General features: G+C 42.5%; 1 protein-coding gene across 4 annotated transcripts in view; it reads left to right on the top strand.

Moving 5' to 3' along the window:
• LYPD6B (LY6/PLAUR domain containing 6B) overlaps positions 1-20,916 on the top strand; it is a 60,657-nt gene that overhangs the window by 13,530 nt on the left and 26,211 nt on the right. Inside the window, exon 2 of one of the 4 annotated variants that reach the window (XM_083715376.1) lies at positions 18,292-18,375. The exons of 2 other annotated variants lie outside the window; for them this stretch is intronic. The gene's annotated coding sequence lies outside the window, so the exon portion shown is untranslated. Of the gene's footprint in view, positions 1-6,120; positions 6,144-18,291; positions 18,376-20,916 lie in introns of those variants that run through there. One more of the 4 variants, XM_083715378.1, reaches the window with a different exon arrangement.

Below are 20,916 nucleotides of genomic sequence, written 5' to 3' on the forward strand. Positions count from 1 at the left end.
AATGCAGGAGTTACTAAAGCATTTCCTGCAGGGCATGATCCTGTGGTTTGTCCACCAAGAAAAACTAGTAATTCCAAAAGCTTTAAGAGCTTCTTAAACAGAGCATCAATACATAGAGATTAATGCTTTCTTTGCATAAACTAAGGCTGCATTTGCATGGCAGTTTCCCTGTTTGTTTCCACATTATATATTTGAGCTTTCACATAACATAAGGTCATGTGGAATCTAGTGGAAATTTAGTGCTCATTTCCATGTTAATTGCTTCTGGGGTGGGGTGGGGTATGGGGAACCCCATTCTCAGTGCTGTTAACCTAGAAAACCACTAGAGTAAAGAGATGAAATTTGGGGTATTATACTGACATGCAGTTTTCATGGGGGAATATGCAAGTGCAGGAAGCATGCATGTGCAGGAAGGTTGGAGAATGTCCAATGACATTCATTTTTGTGTAAAACACGCACACATTCCATTAATGTGAATGAAATTTTGCATGACTTGATCAGTAAAAAAGTCATAGTACCATAATGCAACAAGTAAAGGTAAAGGTTAAAGGACCCCTGACAATTAATTCCAGTTGCGAACGGCTCTGGGGTTGCTGCGCTCATCTCGCTTTACAGGCCGAGGGAGCTGGTGTTTGTCCACTTCTGCAGACAGTTTTTCTGGGTCATGTGGCCAGCATGACTAAGCCGCTTCTGGGGAAACCAGAGCAGCGCACGGAAACGCTGTTTACCTTCCCATCGGAGCGCTACCTATTTATCTACTTGCACTGCGTGCTTTCGAACTGCTAGGTTGGCAGGAGCTGGGACCGAACAACGGCAGTTCACCCCATCGCGGGTCTCAAACCGCTGACCTTCCGATTGGCAAGTCCAAGCAGCACAGTGGTTTAAACCACAGCGCCACCTGCGTCCCAATGTAACAGGTACTGCAGTGCAAAAAGAACATTAGAAAACAGCACAGAAGCACTTGAATTATAATCAAGAAAACTAATGTAATATTCTCCATATCTGAATGCACCTTAAAAGAGTTTCCTTTAAAAGGAAGTCTAGATTGGGAACCAAGAAGTGAATTCTTATTGTGAAGGAGAAAAGGATAAATGAGGAGGACAGAGCCACCCAACACCTGAGTGAACAATTACTCCCTTTTAGACAAATGGGTGTTATCTGAATTCATCTGCCAACTGACAAGCAGTTCTTAAGGTAACCTAGCAATAAGCTACTGGAAGTTCACAACTAAAGTATTTGTTAACAACTGTATGCCTGAATGCAGAGTATAATCTTTCTGGAGGATGCCTAAATTCTGCTGTCAGGGACTAAAAGGTTCGTGCTAAAAGATAATAAAAAAAAATCTGTAGCAATAACTTCCCCAGGCAATGTTGGTAAAGCATGAGCCACAGAGCTTCACTGGAAAGAATGAAGGGCTTACTTAGAACAGGTGCAGAAATTTGAATGCTTTTCTACTCCTTTGCAGATTTATTGCAGTCTGGAATCAAGCAGATGACAAAAGTTACTGTTGGGAACATAGAAAACTGTCATATACCTCTATATAAGAGTCAGGCCATTGGTCCATATAGCTTAGTGTTGTCCATACTGACTGTAGAGAAGCTGCTCTGCAGGGTTTCAGATACGATACTCTCCCAGGCATACCTAGAGATGCCAAAGATTGAACTTTCCTCATGCAAAATGTGTGCTGTGCTCTCCCACTGAGCTACAGCCTTTCTCTTAATTGCTTCCCAACTTCAAAGGTGATGGTGAAAGTTACCATTATGGTAAACCCTAAGAAAGACTTTGCAACCATTTACAGCCATGCCTGAAAAGCCTTACAAAGGATCTGAGAGTATATTATTCTAAAGCTCAAAAGAGTCTGGTTGTTTGTCTGATGCTAACATTTCCTAACATGCCTCAAGTTTTTCTCAGCTCGATTATAGACATAGCTTAAGACGTAGCTCACTTGCTTTTTAGTACCCCGTGTTCTTTGGAAGATTATGAAGTGCAAGCCGTGTAATTCTGTACCAATTTGCAGAGATGCCCCAGTGTTGTTTGTGCCGGTATAACAGTGGATATGTGGGAAAGTTTCTCAAGCGACAACTGGGTGCAGATTTGTTCTGATTTTGGGTAATTACCTCCTCTTTTTCTTCTTCCATGAGTGTGTCTGCAATGTTGCAGCCACCTGTAATGTTTTCTGGAATTCCAGAAGGAGGGTGTGTCCTTCTGAACTGTGCGTCTGAAAGCATTGATATGAAACTTGCTAATTAAGTTGGACCCATGAGACCTCCCAGTCACTCTATTAGCCTGTTTTTATCAGAATTTCTGATAGTGCTTTGGTTGGAAGTGGACTCTCCACTTCTCCCTACCCAGTCTCTGCAGCTTTGTTTGCTGCATAGATTTCCATTGAGGGCCAATGTGCAATCTTCATTATGGGTAGTGGGTACTTTGTGCTCTGGTGTCTGGGACCAGTAGTCTGAGCCCCTTTTTCAGGTGATGAGGTTGAGGACTCTTAACCAGAAGAGGAAGCACACACAAGGCTAGCTGCAGAAGCACTTCTACCATATGACTTCATTGCAGAAGACCTAGTGTGAAACTAGAGGCTGTCCTACTCCTTCATAGTCGGATGATGATGATGATTAAAATTTGTATAATGCCCTATACCCTTAGATCTCAGGGCAGTTCACAACATAAATGGGCAGGTCTCATTAGGCTCATCTGGTGGAAGTGCTGGAGAGGGCTGGGACCCTTTAATCAAATAAATGCCTTCCAGTGTAGATGGGGCTAACAATCAGAAATCAACTGCTGCTACTATACTGTATAGGGCTCCATGTAAGTTTGTTTTTTTGCAAAGAGTTCTGTGGTTTTAGAGGTAAGCTGGAACCTTGTATCCAGTCTGAGCACTGCAGCCAGCATAGACTCTTTCTTGTTTTTCCATCTAGCCTGAAGCTCACCCTGCCTTTCATCAGAGTGGGATAATAGCAGCAAATATTTTTCATTTAGTGTAGGGTGAGGAATATCTATATTTTTGTCCTGAGGACCATATTCACCCATGACCAGCTTTCTAGGGCCTATAAGCCCATGGTGGGCATGGCCCACTGTGAGTGGGGCCACCCACATTCTTACATGCCAACTAAACCTCTCCATCCAACCCATCACCAAGATAGGAATGAAATCACTCCTTTCTCACTTGTGCCTGCATGCTTTTTATTTCAGTGAAGGCACCGCTAGGTTGGGAGATAGCAGGCCACTTGGTAAAATTTGGCAGGCCAATCCAGGCCTTTGGGTTTGCTGTTCTTTTCATCTGATTTAGGGTTTTTACCAGTGCATGGAAAAGTGGTAGTAATTTCAGGCAGAGCACTGTGCGGCTTTGATTTTATGCTGGAACTGGTGACATTTTGCTGATTGCTGGCCTTATAATAAAGAATACAGTATTGTGATGTAGATTTTTTCAATTTCGTTGTTCTGTATGGGACAATGACAATAAAGATTATCGTATCGTATTGATTATTCTAAATTGCTGAAATTGCCATGGCTGTTCCTCTGCTGTTAAGGTGAGGTATTTTCAAAGGAGAAGTAGGAAAATGCAAAGGCATTGTGATGTCTCAGAACTGCTTGCGAGAAGTCTCACAATAATTCCTACAAGTATATATCTGGGGTAGAGAGTGTGGTCCTATGCAGTGATTCAAAGCTGAACACAATAGTTTTTAACCTTGTAGGCTAGAATAAAACTTCTGTATATTTCAGAGAAGATTCCCAAACTGCCCTTTCTAGATGACTCATACGTCCCACTTGTTTTCTGTTCCCAGGAAATCCTTCTCATCATTTGGATTAGTTGCCCTGTCTACCTACAGGAGAATACCATTCCTATTTGTAATAACTTGCTTGGGGCAGGGACAACTTGGAGGGAGAAGTATCTGCTGGTACTGATGAAACCACTTTTTCATCTCCACCCACTGAATTAAGGAAAACTTATCCATGTGGCATTCCATGGAGCATGTATTTAGGTTAATTATTATTTTGCTGGTATGGAGAACAGCTTTAGCAGAGACAATATCCTAAATTAGAAGCCTGATCCTGTAAATGTTACTGTAGACCAGGCTTCCTCAACCTCAGCCTTCCAGATGTTTTTGGCCTACAACTCCCATGATCCCTAGCTAGCAGGACCAGTGGTCAGGGATGCTGGGAACTGTAGTCTCAAAACATCTGGAGGGCCGAGGTTGAGGAAGCCTGCTGTAGACGTTAAGGACCAAACATCATGTTGCATTGAAGCTCCTGATGTAGGTTTCATTTTTCCCCCTCAGTCCATTTTTGGGGAGAGGAGGTCAAATCTAATCTTCATGGTGAAGCTGATAATCCCAGAAGCAGTGAAATGGTATGAAAACAAGTTCTGGTCAAGAAAACTTGAGGTTATGCTTTGAGTTGGCCTGAATGTTGGCTTTAAAGACAGAAATGTCTCTTGTCTGCCTAGGCCCTTGCTGGAACACAAGACACAGAAGGCTGGGCAATGCTTTAGTCAAGCTAAGTTCATGTGGAAAGAAGATACAAGGTGTGATGCTCCCTATGGACTGCAGTGACCCATTGTCTGTTTTGGTGTTGATGTAAGCTGCCCCGTGAGGGTTTTGCTCTGAAAAAGGTGGCTTATAAATCTTTGATATTAAATAAAGAAATAGTAAACATTGTTCTTTCTTGAATAAGACGACTGAAATTTTTAAACTCCAAATATTTAGAAAATTGTAAATACTGGCAAAGACGAATGGATCCCCCCCCCAATTGCTTGAGAACATGGGGAATTTAGAATGGCATGAGCTTGACATCTCATACCCTTGAGGTGGAGGTGACATGACCTTCCAGTTCCTCTATGAAAGAACCAGGTTGGGTGGCTAATAATTATTGTGCAGCCGGATACTGGGTGGTGGGGGTGGGGGAAGTGTCAAGTGAGCCAGGTTTTCTACTTCATTAGTTTGACAAAATGAATGAGCTGGTATGTCGAGGTGAGAGACGTGACTTGTTGGCCAAAACTGGGAGCAAGGTTGGGGCAGAAATTTGATCAGGCCATACAATGGATGCTTTCCAGTTTACCTCGCCAGCTCCTGTAACGGGTAATTTCATGTTTGATTATAAATTCCTCTGAGGTAAAAGAAACATGCACCTCCTGGTAAGCCATTTTAAGCAAAGCCTGCTGTCACCATAGTTACAAATGTCAAAACAGTCGTGCAGAAGTCAAAAGGCAATAAATGCAGCCCCCAATCTGCTAAAGGGGCGAGGGACAACCCTGGGAGATGTGTGACTGCAAACAGAGTGAGGAGGTCACTACAGAGAAGCCTCAATTTTGCCACAGAGGAGAGGATAGTAAGACTCGTTCCTGGACTGTGAGTGGTGCTTCTGTCATAGAAGGCGGCACCAGCTACTACTACTCCAAAAGGAAAATGTGGCTCATGGAGCAACTGCATCCTTGCAAACTGTGTACGTCTCTGACATTCAGCTGTGTATGAGAATTGTTGCAGGATCCACTGCTTAGTTCAGGCCCTCTCAGAGGTCCAGAGAGCCCTGGACTGGTTCAAGACTCCCTAGCCATAATAAAATTAATTTAAAAAGAATGACACACACAAAGAAAACAAGGCACAATCTAAAATTATTATTGTTATTGTTATCAGTATTATTATAATTATTAAGCAAATGATTGTTGAGCCTTATTTTGTGCAACTGTGGTAGTGTGTGTCTTTTATCAAACTGCATCTCTTATTTCCTTAAATTTGCAACTCTAAGCTATGAGGATATTTATGTCAGTTTGTGCTCCTGCATCCAGGACTCATATCTGACACCAATGTTAGCAACATCCTGGTAATTTGACTTTGGTTAGGTCCTTTGCAGCAGAGCCATAGCTACGGGGTTGGGGGTGGGGGTGGGCTAGCCAGATTTTTTGTCACTAGTGAAGCCTCCAGAGCAGTGCCATTGAGGCTCCCAGCCTGTGTGTGTGTGTGTGTGTGTGAACGCAAATGTGTGGTGTGTGTGTGTGTGTGTGTGTGCCAAACCAGATCTTTGACCTGGGTGAAATAATGCCTAGTTTTGACCTTGCCTTGCTGGAGCAGTAGGGTTCGCAGCACTTCAAACAAAAGCTGTCTACAGTTGGCCGTATGAAACCATTAAGAACTACTTGAAGGGTAGGCGAGCCCTTTGATTGTCACATTGCATGTATTCCTGCTTGAACTTGCATAGGCAAACCAGAATGAGTCTTGCCTGTGATACTTATAAGAGGGAGCATGAAAATAGTCTCCTTGCTAACTTTTGAGATGTTCCACAAAAATTAAATCTGTTGAATGAGACAAAACAATCAAATTAAAGCACCCTTCTACTTGCTTGTATCTTGCCCTGTCTGGAGATTGGCTCTAACAGGGCTGGCCTATATTTATGGCCCTGAGGGCGGCATCTCCACCAGGTTTGTGGGCTGCATGCCAGTGTGCTCAGAAAGTGGATGTGGCCAACCCATCCCTGGCAGGTGCAGGCATATACCACACATATTGCAAACACACCAGGATAAATGCACACATCACATGGGCATACAATATACACAGAGTTAAAACATTGCCCCATTGCCCTGTTTTTTTAGATTGATCATCTGATGAGAGAATAATGGAGTGGTTTTCATTCTCATCGTGGAATGTTTGGATGGTATACCGGCACTTTACCTGTGACACACTATACCAGGAGCGGTGAAATTATGTCTCTCCAGATGCTATGGACAGCCAAATGGCCTGGCAGGCTGCTTTTTATCCTTGTTCTGGGCCTGGAGCCAAGTGCCGCCATTGGGCACTTGATGCCACACCCAAGGGAACGTCCCAAAGGCCTTGCCGCCATTGGTCAATTTGGTCAGTTTGGCGATAGGGAGATGATCCGGCCTGTCACTGTTCACAAGAGCAGCTCGGGGCCCATCCTCAAAGCTGTCCACCCCACAAGGGTGAACAGACCTCTCATAATCTCATTGGCAATGCTGGCGGGGGCTGATGGGAGTTTTAATCCAACTATATCTAGCAGGTTCCCCACCCTTGCACTGCGCTGCATCCTTTTAATCTATGTGTCTGTTGGTGACCAGTGGGAACTGTGTTTGTTTGTTTTCTAAAAAAGAAAAGAAAAGAAAAAGCGCTGAGGCATTGCTCAGCTACCTGAATGCGTTTGAATGTTTCAAACAGTGAGTTATTTGAAAACTGTAGTGATGGCCACCAAATTGGATGTCTTTGAAAGAGGATTAGACAAATTTCAGGGTTGCCATGTTTTATTTTTCCCTCCTCCCTCCCAATCATTTTTCCTTTTATGTCATGTAATTTTAAATTGTAAACTTGAGGGAAGGAACTCTCTTATCCACTGAGATTTGTAAACAGCTCTGGGAGCCTTATTTGGCTACAGAGCAGCATAAAAAATGCTCCAGATAAATAAATACGATTCAGCTGCATGATGAATTATTTTTATCTGATGCTTAGTTTGTCTTTGTGCTTAGCCATTGGAACAGTCACTCAAAGCAGGTGTAATGTGGTTCTTTTTCTTAAATAGGTTTCTATTAGTACGGGTGCACAACACTTCCAGTCTTTGCATATCTATTACTTTGCTTTTAACAACAGCATTTGCCTCAGAATCTCTGGAAATGACTTTATCTGCACAAATTTAGTTTTAAATTCTAAGCACATTCATATCCAGCGCTTGATGTGGTTAACCACTTTTAAAAGATAAGATCCCAACCTCATTTTAATTAGATCCTATTTCTGTGCTTTGTTTGTGTAGTCCTTTTCTTCCCTCTCTTACATGTCTGTGGTGAATTTTTTATTAGGATTTACAGCTTGTTGCGGCTGAAAAGCAGATAGCAAGATATATTCAGCAACTGATATGCTGTAATCTTGTCTTATATAAATGGGCTCTTGGCTCACTATCATTCAGCTATGTGAAGCCCTCTTGCTATTACTGCAGGAGGGTTAGAACGAGCTGAAGTAAATGGCATGTCTGGATTCCTGCAAAATATTTAATGTATCTTGAGAGTTACTGTTCAAAACAAACAGATTGTGATGGTAACACATCTTTCTTAATTCCTTGTCCAAATAACAATTCCTTGTCCAAATAAAGAACTGGTCGGGATTCAACTCTTTTCCTGCTAGCATAAGCCTGTGGGAGGATTTCTGCTAGTGCATCGGGACTTCCTTCCCTCTCCTTAACCCAAGCCCCTCAGAATTGGGTGGAGGTTGATGGAAAACCCAGAACAGGGCACAAGAGATGAAGAGGAGGAGGAGCCAAAAAGCTTGCACTGATTGAAAGATTGTCACAGTGTGCTACGTTGAATTCCTCCTGCTATATTTTGCCATTCTGCTTTAAAAATAGAATGCATTGAAGCACTGTTGTTGCTTGTATATTTACATGAAAGATCATCTATTCCAATCTCACATTTTTAGGACTTCCCATTTGGTCATAAATCATGTGGGCAGCTGTGGCCCACTGTGATGATCTGTTTTCCATCGTAGGGTTGTTGAGGCAAAAACTACTAAACGTCTTGTAGCACCTTAGACCAAGTCAGTTGAAGGATAACACCTCTTGCATCTGATGAAGTACACTTCAGTCTAGTCCACAAAAGCTTATGCCATAATAATTATGTTTTGTTGTTTGTACTGTTGTATTCTTGTGTTGCCAGATGCATGCCTAGGTTAACCACATTCTGAAAAACCATGCTGCTGAGATAATTTTTGTTTTTTTTATAACCTTTTAATTGTTTTTGTATATTTTTAATTGCATTATTTCATGACTGGTTTGTTTGCTGCCCTGGGCTCCTTTGGGAGGAAGTGTGGAATATAAATTTAATACACAAATAAGAATTTCACATTAATTGGGGCAGAGTTATGTCTTTGACCCTCCAGTCGTACCTAACAGCAGGGGAAGGGTGGTTTGAGGAGCACGATGAGAATGGAAAGTGGAGATGGCTGGGGGAGAGGAAGAGATGGGTAAAAAAAAAAGGGTTCAGGAGCTTCGACCTATTGTCTGGTTTTCCACTAGAACTCGCTTATTCAGCCCACTGCTGTTCTGCAGTGACCTGGGTTTGCAGACGTTGCTCAACTGCTGTCACATGTACCTTTTGATAATTCTGCACTCCCCACATGAGTACTGTTATGGCTAACTACTTCTGAAATTATGAGCTCTTTGAAAACTAATTTGCAATGCTCCTTCAAATGCATGCCTGTACATGCATGCATGTGCATGTTGATGTTCAGAGAGCAGAACTCAAAAGCTACCAGGCACGCACAAGGCCTTCGACATTCCTGAAATAGCTATCTCTGTATGTATTATACTGTTGCTTCCTGCTGCTGTACTTGTTGTGTGGTCATTTGCTGCCTCTGTTTTCGGCATACAGCTCCTGCTGTCCCCTGTGATTCCGTGATGTCAATGAGAGCTGGATGGCACTACATTACGCAAAGGCCATGCTGCTACAATAAAAAAAAAAAATCAGTGTGAAAATATATGCTATGGCAGCCTGGCCCTAGGGCTGGTAAGGATTTTGATGGGCCAAATTCCAAGTTGACAGGAATTTGTATACAAAAATTAAGTGGCTAGTATATAAAGACACAGTTTAGCTGACTGTGCTGTGTATATCTTTACTACTGCATTTTGTGAATAGTTTTACACCCACAGGTATATACCGGTATATATTCCTGCCATCTGATGGCAACACCTCACGCATCTAATCAACTGGACTCAAGTCCACAAGAAGGAGTCACCTTTTTGGCTTCACCAGAAGGCACCCGTTTGTCAGCTTCTCCTACCTCTTCAGTACTCATTGATTTAATTTAAGAGGCTTTCTGTTATAAGATATCTGTTTAACTAAGTTGGCCCACCAGTGTTAGGGACTTGGGTGTGGATCTTGATTTATTTTCCGCCTGTTTACCTTTTCACGTATCTTATCTTTCATCCTTTCAGCTTCCATTTCAATTGTTTTATTCAGTGCTTTTTTCTAAAAAATGTTTAGGGGTACTCTCATTTTGGCTCAAGAAAATCACCATTTTATAGTTCAAATCAGGAAAACTAAATGCAGTAAATGGACAAAAGTACAAATAACATGCATTACCTCATATTACACAGCTGCCCATCCATCACAGTAACTTCCACATTGGCATGAGGTTGTATGCACTAGCATCTTCCCGATTCCCCTGCTTGCTGTTGGTGTTCATCGTCAGATGTTGTCCTTTCAAAAACCATGAATTTACATACACCAATTCCTACTTCACACATTAAACCCTTGCTTCTGTCTGAGATTCAGGAAACACTGTGACAGGAAATGAGGCCGCCATTGGGGGTAGCAACGAAACTGACAATTCACCGTGTTAGAGAAGAAACTAAAAATTATAAAATCCTCTTCCGTTAGATTCACAAAATGTTTAGGGGTACATGTACCCCTGCGTCCCCCCCAGAAAAAGCACTGGTTTTCTTCCTTTTGTCAACTGTCCTGAGAATAGAACTGAACAACTGCAGTGTTTAGACGTAGTTTATGTCATAATTATGCCAGTCTCTTGTTCTGTTTTGACAGGAAAATAACAAATGTTTATTAAGTATAAACAAAAGTACAGAATGAAGATGGGCAAACTGCCACCTAACAAAATATTATCAGCAATATTCGCTCAGTGCATTTGTTAGTCTTTTAAGTGGTACAGAACTTTGTTGTTTTTGCTAAAACAGACTTGCGTGACTACTTGTTTGGAAGCTGACTTTTTGTTTGTGAATCTCATTGTTAGTGTGTTTCTCTGTGTGTTTGGGTTCGTATCCTTTGGCTTCATGCCAACTCAAGTATGCTCCAGGGGGAAAATCATTCATTTTCATACAGGGGAAATTTGGCATGTAACCAGCATTACCGTGAATGGGCCTTGTCTGTCCAAATCACAACAGAAGAGATTTTAGTACTCAGCATGATGGTGGGTGTGGCAGAGAGTAACAACGGTAGCAACAAGAGGATGAAAGCAAGGATTGCCTCTCAAAATGGCAGCTAGTCAAAGAGCTAGGATCTGACACACAAAGAGCCGGGAAAACCCCTACCAAACAAGCACTGCAGTGCCTGTAAAACCATAATGTCTACCTGAGTTAATTTATCACTCAAGAAAAAGCCGGGTCATATGTTCTCAGTGTAATATGTATTTATTGGGTGTAGAGACAGCCGCATCTTCAAAGTGGTTTTGAGGAAGTCCTTTCAGAAATGTTTGTAATATCTGTAATTTGTGTGAATAGGCCTACAGCAAAAATAGCTCAAAGAACACACAACTAAATTTATGTACCAGGATAAATATTTATATGTAAACCTAAGTGTGACTGTGTAAGATGCAGAAAAGACCTCCAGTAGACAGATATGGAAGTTCTTGTGCAGCTTAATTACATATGGTTTGGATCTGATAGCATTTCTGAAGCCTTTGGCTCATGTTGGGGAGCCCTCAGCTCTAAGCTTTGGATTAAGGTGCCTTTTTTTTTTTTACATTGAGGGATTCATGTTATAATGGGTGGGAAAGAAAGTGAGAGATGGTGACTGCTGGCCATATATTTTGTAAGTTGACCTGTTTCTTGGGCCAGGACTTTTTGTGTGTGTGGCAGTAAAGAGTACCCTTTTTTGCTGCCTATTTTGTGCTGGCACCTATGACACTTCTGTCAATATATGACTACAAACACCTCATTGTTGTTATTATTTTGGTTAAAAACAACCCCACACTGGCCCTGGCTTTGTCATCTGCTGACCAAACAATGGTGTCAGATTGAAAGGAAATCAACACAGGTGTGGGATCCTGGGACAATCAGGATTCTCCTTTGCTTGGAAGAGCCTTACGCACATACATCTCATTCAGACCGATGCAAAAGCCACAGCTAACAGACTGGTGGCTATAACTAGAAGGTGCAATCTCATACTCCATTCACATGTTTCTGAAGATGTGAGACGGGATTTGCTGGCGCTACCTGAACCTGAACATTCTGTGTCCCAGGTGGTAAACCTGCTTGATTATTTTGACAGGGATAAATGTCAAGTTTCCTGTTCCAGTAGCCAATGATTCCTTAATCTCAAATGTGGAAATCATCATCTACAGTAGGTCTTTTTATAAGAGAGTTGTTATGGAAAGGTATGAGGCTCAGGTGGATGCAGCCAATGCTGCGTGGAAGGCGACAGCTTATCCTTCCACAACAAATGTTATGTCATTCCATCATGATCAACGTTTCGTAATGCAACAAATATTCTGCGATTCTGACATGATCAATATTTCGTATCTAAGCAAGGGCTTGTATCGGAGTTGTGGGGTTCTGGGAATGACAATAAATTCTGCAAATGCATACGTTCAGTGAAGTATTCCGATTTTTATTAAAGCTCTAACACACTTGTTGCACTGTGACTCATCCTGGTCTCTTGTGCTGCGCCGGTTAACCTGTCATGGTACTGTGATCAGTGGCTTAGAGAACCTCCTGGATTTCCCAAATAAGTTTTAACTGAAGTGGCTTTGGCAGCGTATTCATTTCCTGTGGGTGTTCATTTCCTGCAGCACAAAGACCAACTATGTATCTGACATGCAAGGGCAGTTCCTTGAGGCCACAGTTATAATGGCATTCTAAACACTTGCACTGAGCAAATAAATCTTTCTCTTTGCCTGAGATGTATGTGGCATGCCACCTATTTATGTGGGTTTCCTGCGTTTTGATCTCCTCAGCATGCAACAGCTCAGACAAAAGCAAATCATCTGATCATGTTTCATACTATTTCATGCTTATTTCCCTGGTTTCTGTTTTATTTCTTCCAGTCCAGCCATCCATAGCAACCTAACCTCCATAAACACATCTTTGTGTACCTTGATAAGACAGTAACTTTTTGGCTTACAATCACAGGGTACATTCTACAGTAGGTGCTCCTTCCCCCGCCTCCCAGAATGGCGGCTCTGCAGGGTTCCTGGGAGAATGCCATGACTGACCGTTTCAGATTCATAGTGTAGATAGTAAGTCCCTTGAAGGATTATCTAAGGACTGGTGTGCACATGCAGCAGATTAAGGTGGTGCGGCTCAGCTTTCTACTTGCAGGACTTAAAAATAAATAAATCAGGATTAGTCAGTTCCCAAAATATGAGGCCCAAGCTGCTAGCTGAACTGGTACAGTGGGAGGGGGGTGTCTATTGCTTTGGGAGGAACTTTGGTTTAGGAAAGTCACAAAAAATGAGGAAAAACCACTGAAAAGCCAGTGTAAAGAAGAGAATCAGAGAGAACAAAACCCACCATCCACTAAAAGCCTGGGCCAAGGTGGGGACAGGGAACGAATATAGCCTGGCTTCTACAAAATAAAGGTGATGCAGATTTTATATATATATATATATATATATATATATATATATATATATATGCTTTCGTAGATTTTCACGGGTACAGGAATGCAGGTTTTGGTGTCCTCGGGTGTCTTCCCGTGTAAAAGTTGGGGTGTCTAGGCGACGTTTCGACGAGGTCTCACTCGTCATCTTCAGGCTGGTGCTTTCGGCTTCTTGTTACTGGAACAGAGCGGGATCTCAATGTTTGAGTTCCTATAAATACTGTAGAGGGGGTGTGGTGTCTAGCCTCCAATGTTCTGGGCAGAGAGGAAGTTCCCAGGCTAGTGTGCCTTTTCTTCTTTTGTTCCTTAATTACTTGAGAGATACCTTGAGTGATTTCTTGAGTGATATCCTGAGTACCACTTAGGTGGGTCATTAGGTGTGGATTAGTTGCTAAAGTCTTTGTGTCTTGACCTCTTGAACTTTGTGAAGAGTTTTCCTGAGAAGATGGCTGTATTGCACTTAGTTGTGCTTTGGCTTGGCTTCGTGTATAGGGGCGAGCTGTGGTTTTGTGGCTTCTGACACCATCCAGTAGCCAATCCATGGTGGCACCTCCAGATGCTGCACCCCCCTGCAATCCCTACACAGATCTGGCTGACACAAGCCACAAAACCACAGCTCGCCCCTATACACGAAGCCAAGCCAAAGCACAACTAAGTGCAATACAGCCATCTTCTCAGGAAAACTCTTCACAAAGTTCAAGAGGTCAAGACACAAAGACTTTAGCAACTAATCCACACCTAATGACCCACCTAAGTGGTACTCAGGATATCACTCAAGAAATCACTCAAGGTATCTCTCAAGTAATTAAGGAACAAAAGAAGAAAAGGCACACTAGCCTGGGAACTTCCTCTCTGCCCAGAACATTGGAGGCTAGACACCACACCCCCTCTACAGTATTTATAGGAACTCAAACATTGAGATCCCGCTCTGTTCCAGTAACAAGAAGCCGAAAGCACCAGCCTGAAGATGACGAGTGAGACCTCGTCGAAACGTCGCCTAGACACCCCAACTTTTACACGGGAAGACACCCGAGGACACCAAAACCTGCATATATATATTTTCTATATATATGTCTAGAAAGGAATGTCCTAATCAAGGCATCACTATGGTTGTTTGAGTAATTTGATCTTGGTGGTTTCTGATTTGAACTTACCTGATTTGCAGTTCCCACAGTACTGTGCAGTCCATTATCCTTATTAGATTTTGCTCTTCTCCAGATTTTGGTATGCTGTTCTCAGCTTGTAAAAGTGCCAAAATGCATTTAGAAATGCATATTTAGGGATAAAATACAGTAAAACAAATATTATTTAAATGCAATTTTGGGGAGATTTTTTTTTAATTTGTAATTTTAATGTGGAATTGAGATTGAATAGACTTATGAATGAACACATGTGAAAGTAACATGGACTGGTCTGTCCATCCCTTGGCACTGCTATAGGGAAGGTCCCTATTCCTCAGCACATTACCAATGAAGGCAGGTTCAAAAATGTTATATTAAATAATGGACATATTTACAATATTAATCCATAGCAGAAGACACACACAAGAGACTCAGCAAGTCAAGAACATGCAAGGCCGAAACTCCAGGACATTTTGAGAGTCCATCACAGCTATCTTTTTTGGCATGAATCTTGAGCTAATCTCCTGTGGTTCCCCACCCCTATACCCCTTTGTGTGTGGTTAACACATTGACTAAGCTTCAGAATGAAAGATGAACCACTAGCTTTGTTACCAAGGTTTTGGCTTTCTGCCACCAGTCAAGGCTAGGCACAATAACCTTCACTTCAATTAAATAAAAGTTAGATGGATAGTCATTACCTTCTCATTCTTCTTTCATCACTGGCACCCTAATCACAGAAGCTCAAAAACTGGAATTATAAAATTGCAGGGCTCGTGGTGATTTGAAGGTCATCCAGTTAAGTGGTGTTGGGTGTGTGCTTTACCCTGGTATGACTCAAACATGCATGACATCCTGGAGGCCCGTGTTCCTCAAACTGGCCACCTCCAGATTACAATTCTGATCATTCCTGACCATGGGAGTTGCAATCTGGTAGCATCTGGAAGGCCCCAGGCCGGGGAAGGTAGTTGCTGGCGAAGATGAAAAATCTCAAGGCCACCAGGTTATCTCACTTATGGTACTCAAGCAATTGGGTAGATGAGCAAGGCCAAACTGCGGCCCATGATAGAACTTGGATGTTTAAGAAAAGTGAAGGGACCTAGAATTGTATGAGAGATGTTTCTCGTGAGTTTGTGTCCTGCTGCATTAGAGGTCATAACTGAAGGGAAAAATAGCAAGGATCTGACCAGAGGAGGAAGGCAAATAGGAGCCCCCGCTTGAGGTGGGCAACATGGTGGGGAAGGCAATGGTAGGTCTAGAGAGGGAGAACCTGTAGTGAGGAAACAGTCGTGTTGAGTATTATTAGAGAGGCATGCCCCCAAAATTGGCCCTATGGAGGTTGTGAGGGCTCCCAAAACAGTGTGCAGTAGGTAGAGTGGTGGGGAGTCATTCCACCTGAAATGTTTGCACAGATGGAACAACTGGAAGAGCACAGTGTTGAATTCAACCTGGTGTTATTCCTACAATCAAGTTGAATTAGCTTCCAAAAAAAGTTCACAAAGTACAGAAACATTAGGAGTTAAAATTACAGTAAATTTTTTTGAAAGTACAAAAATGTTTCAACTGTTGAAAAATACCCTAGTTGGCTAAAATGAGCCATTGTGTTTCTGTAAGGATTTTTAGCAATCTCTTGTCAATAGTAACAATTGATTATCGGATTGCTGCAAACACATCCCTTGCTGTGTGCACACAGCAGGATATCTTCATAAAAGATCATTGCACTCTGTGTCTTTCACAGGACCGGCCCACCCATGAGGCAAGTTGAGGCAGCAGGATCCATAGGGGCAGCAGACCCCGATGTACATCTTTATTCACCTGATGAATATCTTCCCTCACCCCTTCTCCCCTGGTGGAGAGTGGGGTGCCATTTTGTCTCAGGTGCCTAAATGTCTTGGAAAAGCCCTGCTCTTTTATATGAGTTGAGTTTCACATTCATTCCTGTATGGAAAGCTATGAATCACATCATTGCATTTTTTAAAATATTGAATAGTAAATTGTGTGTGCTGTCAGGGCAATGCCCTCGATGCTCCAGAGTTTTTACCATGGGTCTGGACCCTACAGTTCTTTTAGCATGCTACTTCCATCCTTAGCAAACAAGCAGAAGCCATGCCTTGCGTGTCTTTGTGTTGATTTTCTCCTGCCTGTAAATACCAATCCTCTGTGCTTCTCCCTCCCCCCACAAAGAAACATGAATACTGTTTTTGTTGCCTTTTGTAGCTTGATTTCTGTAACTGGATCTTGCTCTCTGGAGTCTCTATTATGCCTGCTGCTAAACTGCTCCTTTGATGGGAGAGGCTTCCAGTTACCAAATTCCCCAAAACCTTCACTGAGATGTGAACATCTATATATATAGGCCTCCCAACTTTATTTTGGAAGGCAGGCTGTTAAAGATGTTACACTGGCTCTGCCTTCTGCCGCTGCAACATTTCTCTACATCCATGGAAAGTTACCAAATACTCTCGTGCTAACAGACAACAGGGAGATGCAGGTAGCTGAGCAAAAGAGGGACCAGGTATAGAGTCCAGCAACAGCAGGGAACAGAAACCTATTGGATTTGCGATGAAAACCATATATGTAAGTAGCAGTAATGTTGAGAACATATTAAAAAAAATGCTTTGTGGCAGCAAAGGTTGGCACTGCTGTCGAAAGAAGATACAGGGGGAAAGAAGCTTCTTAGTCCAATAAGTTTGGATAGATGATTATAAGCCACCAAGTTAGACTGGGGTGCACAGAAGAGGAATGTTTTCATATTTCCAAAGCCGACTCTGAGAATTCATGTCAGAGGCAGTATAATGAAATCAGATTAGCCTACCCTCTTGCCTTGCCTTTTTAATGCGATGAGGAGATAAACAAGCATGGAGTACTCATCCTGAGTGAATCAGAGAGGGTCCTCTGCTACCTCTTGATTGTTAACAGGTGGCATTGGGCAGGTAAGATCCTTGGAGGGAATTGCTTTCTGTTTAGGTGCTTCTAACGTGAACCTCTCAGCACAAGCTTTCCATTTCTAAAATTCCATCACCCTCCTTAACTTGGCTTCTTCATGCTCCGCTCCATCACTAGGTCATGCATCAGTGTGCTCTGTGTGAAAACGACTTCACTGCCAGCCACCTGCCATATAAACCTGTGCCTATGTTTGCAAATGATCTCTCTCACCTTTTGGAAGTGCATCTTTCACTTGATGAATAATTCATACATATTTGAAATGCAGCATTCAGCTCCTTTGCAAATGTTCTTCAGCTTGAATTGTAGAACTGTTTTGAGTTTCAAAGGCAGGTTTGTCTCAAAACTAGCTACACGGTTTTACTCAAAACGTTAACATTCTTTGCCTCTCACTGTCTACCAGCTCTTCATATATGCTTTGCAGAATTTTGAGCTGCGTGACAGCCTCGGATATAGGCTGCTGAGCCTGGTTTGATGATCTGTCCTCTTTATCTCTTTATCTTTATCTCTTTTATTATAAATCCATCTAGTAACTGCCTTTTCATTTTGACAACTTTTAGCATGTGCTGAAAACAACTGTTTTAATACCATATACTTTTTGCATGCATTGGTTAACTATTTGGTAGAACTGAAAGCATTTAGGAATTGATAAATATGTATCAGCCAGACAATAAAAGGGCTCATTTGAAGAAGAAACTAATGTAAATTATGATATAATTTCACTCCATTGCATTTATAGTTTTCTACCCCCCTCACCTTCACCACTACATTGCCAATGAGAAAGCTCAGCCTCTTTGATCTATTTTTAGGGGATTGTGGCATAGGATTTTGTTCCTAAAGTTTTAATGTGAGATTCTGCAAACCCTTGGGTTACCCTAAGCATGCTGATACCCTGGTCTTCTTTCTCAGTGGTCTCATTTTGACTACAATCCTGTTTGGCACCTCTCAGGTGTGCGCCATTGCCATTATAAGAGAACAAAGAAGGCGTTCATGGTGAGTTCTGGCACCTTTTTTTCTAGAAAAATAGAGCTGGGTGTGGGTATTAAGTGGCAACTGTAGAAGTTCCAATTCTGCCTATCAAAGTGGTCAAGTGCACACATATAATGGGGTAAGGCGATCTCATAGGCAAGTTGTTAATGGGTTTATCTACTAATAGCAACACCTTGAACTCAGCCCAGTTGCAAATCGACAGCCAGTTCAGACCTCTTGAGCGGATTGCATGGGGTTGCAGTGTGAGTTTGCTGTTTGGAATGCATGGTTCTCTTAGGCTAGGTGGCACTGGTAGCATTCAACAGGCACCACTAGACAAATATGGTTTGAGAGTTCTTGGAATTTTTATAAACTTGCAGCAGATGACTGGTTCGCAGTTCTCTCTTCTTCTGCTGCTGCTTGCTGTTGTTGTTTCTGGGGGAAGTGTAGAAGAATGGGGGTTAATCACTGTGTGCGTGGCAAGTTCGTGCCACATTTGAGATGAAAGGGGGATGACAGAAAGCAGCAAACCTGGATATAATTTAAATATAAATGAGTGTTTATCCTGCCTTAGTGTTTAGAGGCACAATTATGTCAACAAATAGTGCTGGGTGGTGTGTCATTTTGGGAAACCAGCACAGCTGCAACCCTCTGCAATGTCTATAATTTGACATAATTAAGCCAGCCTCAGCTTAATTAGTTCGGTGTCCCCGGTATTATAAATATTGCATTATTATTATTATTATTATCCCCCCCAGGCAATTTCTTTTCTAACTTGGAAACTTTCTCTCTCCCTGCTCCTGCCCTCAACAGTTTTCCTAATGCTAGCAGAGGGACTTAGAAATGACTGGAGAACAGTGCTGCAGTCACTGTGCCTCTGGATGGCTGCCACCGTGAGTGAACAAAGCCCAGGATTTCTCAGGGAATGCAGGCACTGATACCTTTATCATTTCTGTTGGACCTATTAACACTAGAATGCAGGCGTCTCGTTTTCTGTCAGGTGTGCACAAAGACCGTTTGTTGTTGGAGGGGCTGAGCTAGAAACTTGGCCCGGCTTTGCTAACTTCCAGGGACCAGAAGAAGAAATCTGCCATCTCATTACGGTTGACCCAGTTCCTACCTTTCCTTGTAATAATGTTACAGTAGTGTTTAGAGATTTTATGCAAACATACTCTTAAAGTGCTGTCAAGAAAACTCTGGGTTAAGTGGTGACAGGTGCTATTGCATGTATGGGTGTGCTAGCATGTCCCCTTCCCCCCTTCCATTCCCTTATTCAGTATGAGCCCATTAATGCAGCTTTTTCAAATAAAGTGTTTATATATATGAGAGAGAGGGAGAGAGGAGAGATTCTATTGACTTTTCAGGTTTCTGTCCTGCTCCAGGGAACCAAATGAACGTGACATGTGCTGCCAGAGACATGTAGAACAGCTGATCTGGGTGAACCCTGATGTTGGTGACCAGATCCCATAGCCTCCAACATTTCTCCAATGAAAATAGAGACATCCTATTCAACAACAACAACAACAACAACAAATTTTATTATTTATACCCCACCCATCTGACTGGCTGTCCCAGCTACTCTGGGCAGCTTCCAACATATATAGAAACATAATAAAACATTAAACGTTAAACAGCTCACATAACGCCAACATCTCCATTGAAAATAGGAACATCCCACCATGTTGTTGTTTAGTCGTTTAGTCGTGTCCGACTCATCGTGACCCCATGGACCAGAGAACGCCAGGCACCTCTGTCCTCCACTGCCTCCCGCAGTTTGGTCAAACTCATGCTGGTAACCTCGAAAACACTATCCAACCATCTTGTCCTCTGCCGTCCCCTTCTCCTTGTGCCCTCCATCTTTCCCAACATCAGGGTCTTCTCCAGGGAGTCTTCTCTTCTCATGAGGTGGCCAAAGTACTGGAGCCTCAGCTTCACAATCTGTCCTTCCAGTGAGCACTCAGGGTTGATTTCCTTCAGTATGGAGAGGTTTGATCTTCTTGCAGTCCATGGGACTTTCAAGAGTCTCCTCCAGCACCATAATTCAAAAGCATCAATTCTTCGGCGATCAGCCTTCTTTATGGTCCAGCTCTCACTTCCATACATCACTACTGGGAAAACCATAGCTTTAACTATACGAAAACCATAGCTTTAACTATACATCCCACCACACCCTCCAGCATTTCCCCAATGAAATAGGGACATCCTAAGGAAAAGCAGGGCATTCTGGGATCAAATCAGAAACCCAGACAGCTTCTGTAAATCTGAGACTGTCCCTGGAAAATAGGGACACTTGGAGGATCTGAGATACTCAGTCCCAGAGTGCCTTCCTCTCTTTGCTGAACGTCAGCCATGACAGAGATAGAAATGCTGCAGGTAATAGCCCAATACTGAATTCACCTCTAATACTACAAGCCAGCTTGCTGACTGCTGAACATTTGACCGAGAGTCTGCTGTGTGGAACACAGACCCAAGGAAAGCAGCTATTAAGGTGTTCTGGAAGTCTGGAAATACAATATAAGAAACCTGGAAATTAAGGGGAAATTGAAGATTAATGGGACCTAAGTA

This window comes from Podarcis gaigeae (assembly GCF_964106915.1).
Source record: "Podarcis gaigeae genome assembly, chromosome: 1".
Classification (NCBI taxonomy): domain Eukaryota; kingdom Metazoa; phylum Chordata; class Lepidosauria; order Squamata; family Lacertidae; genus Podarcis; species Podarcis gaigeae.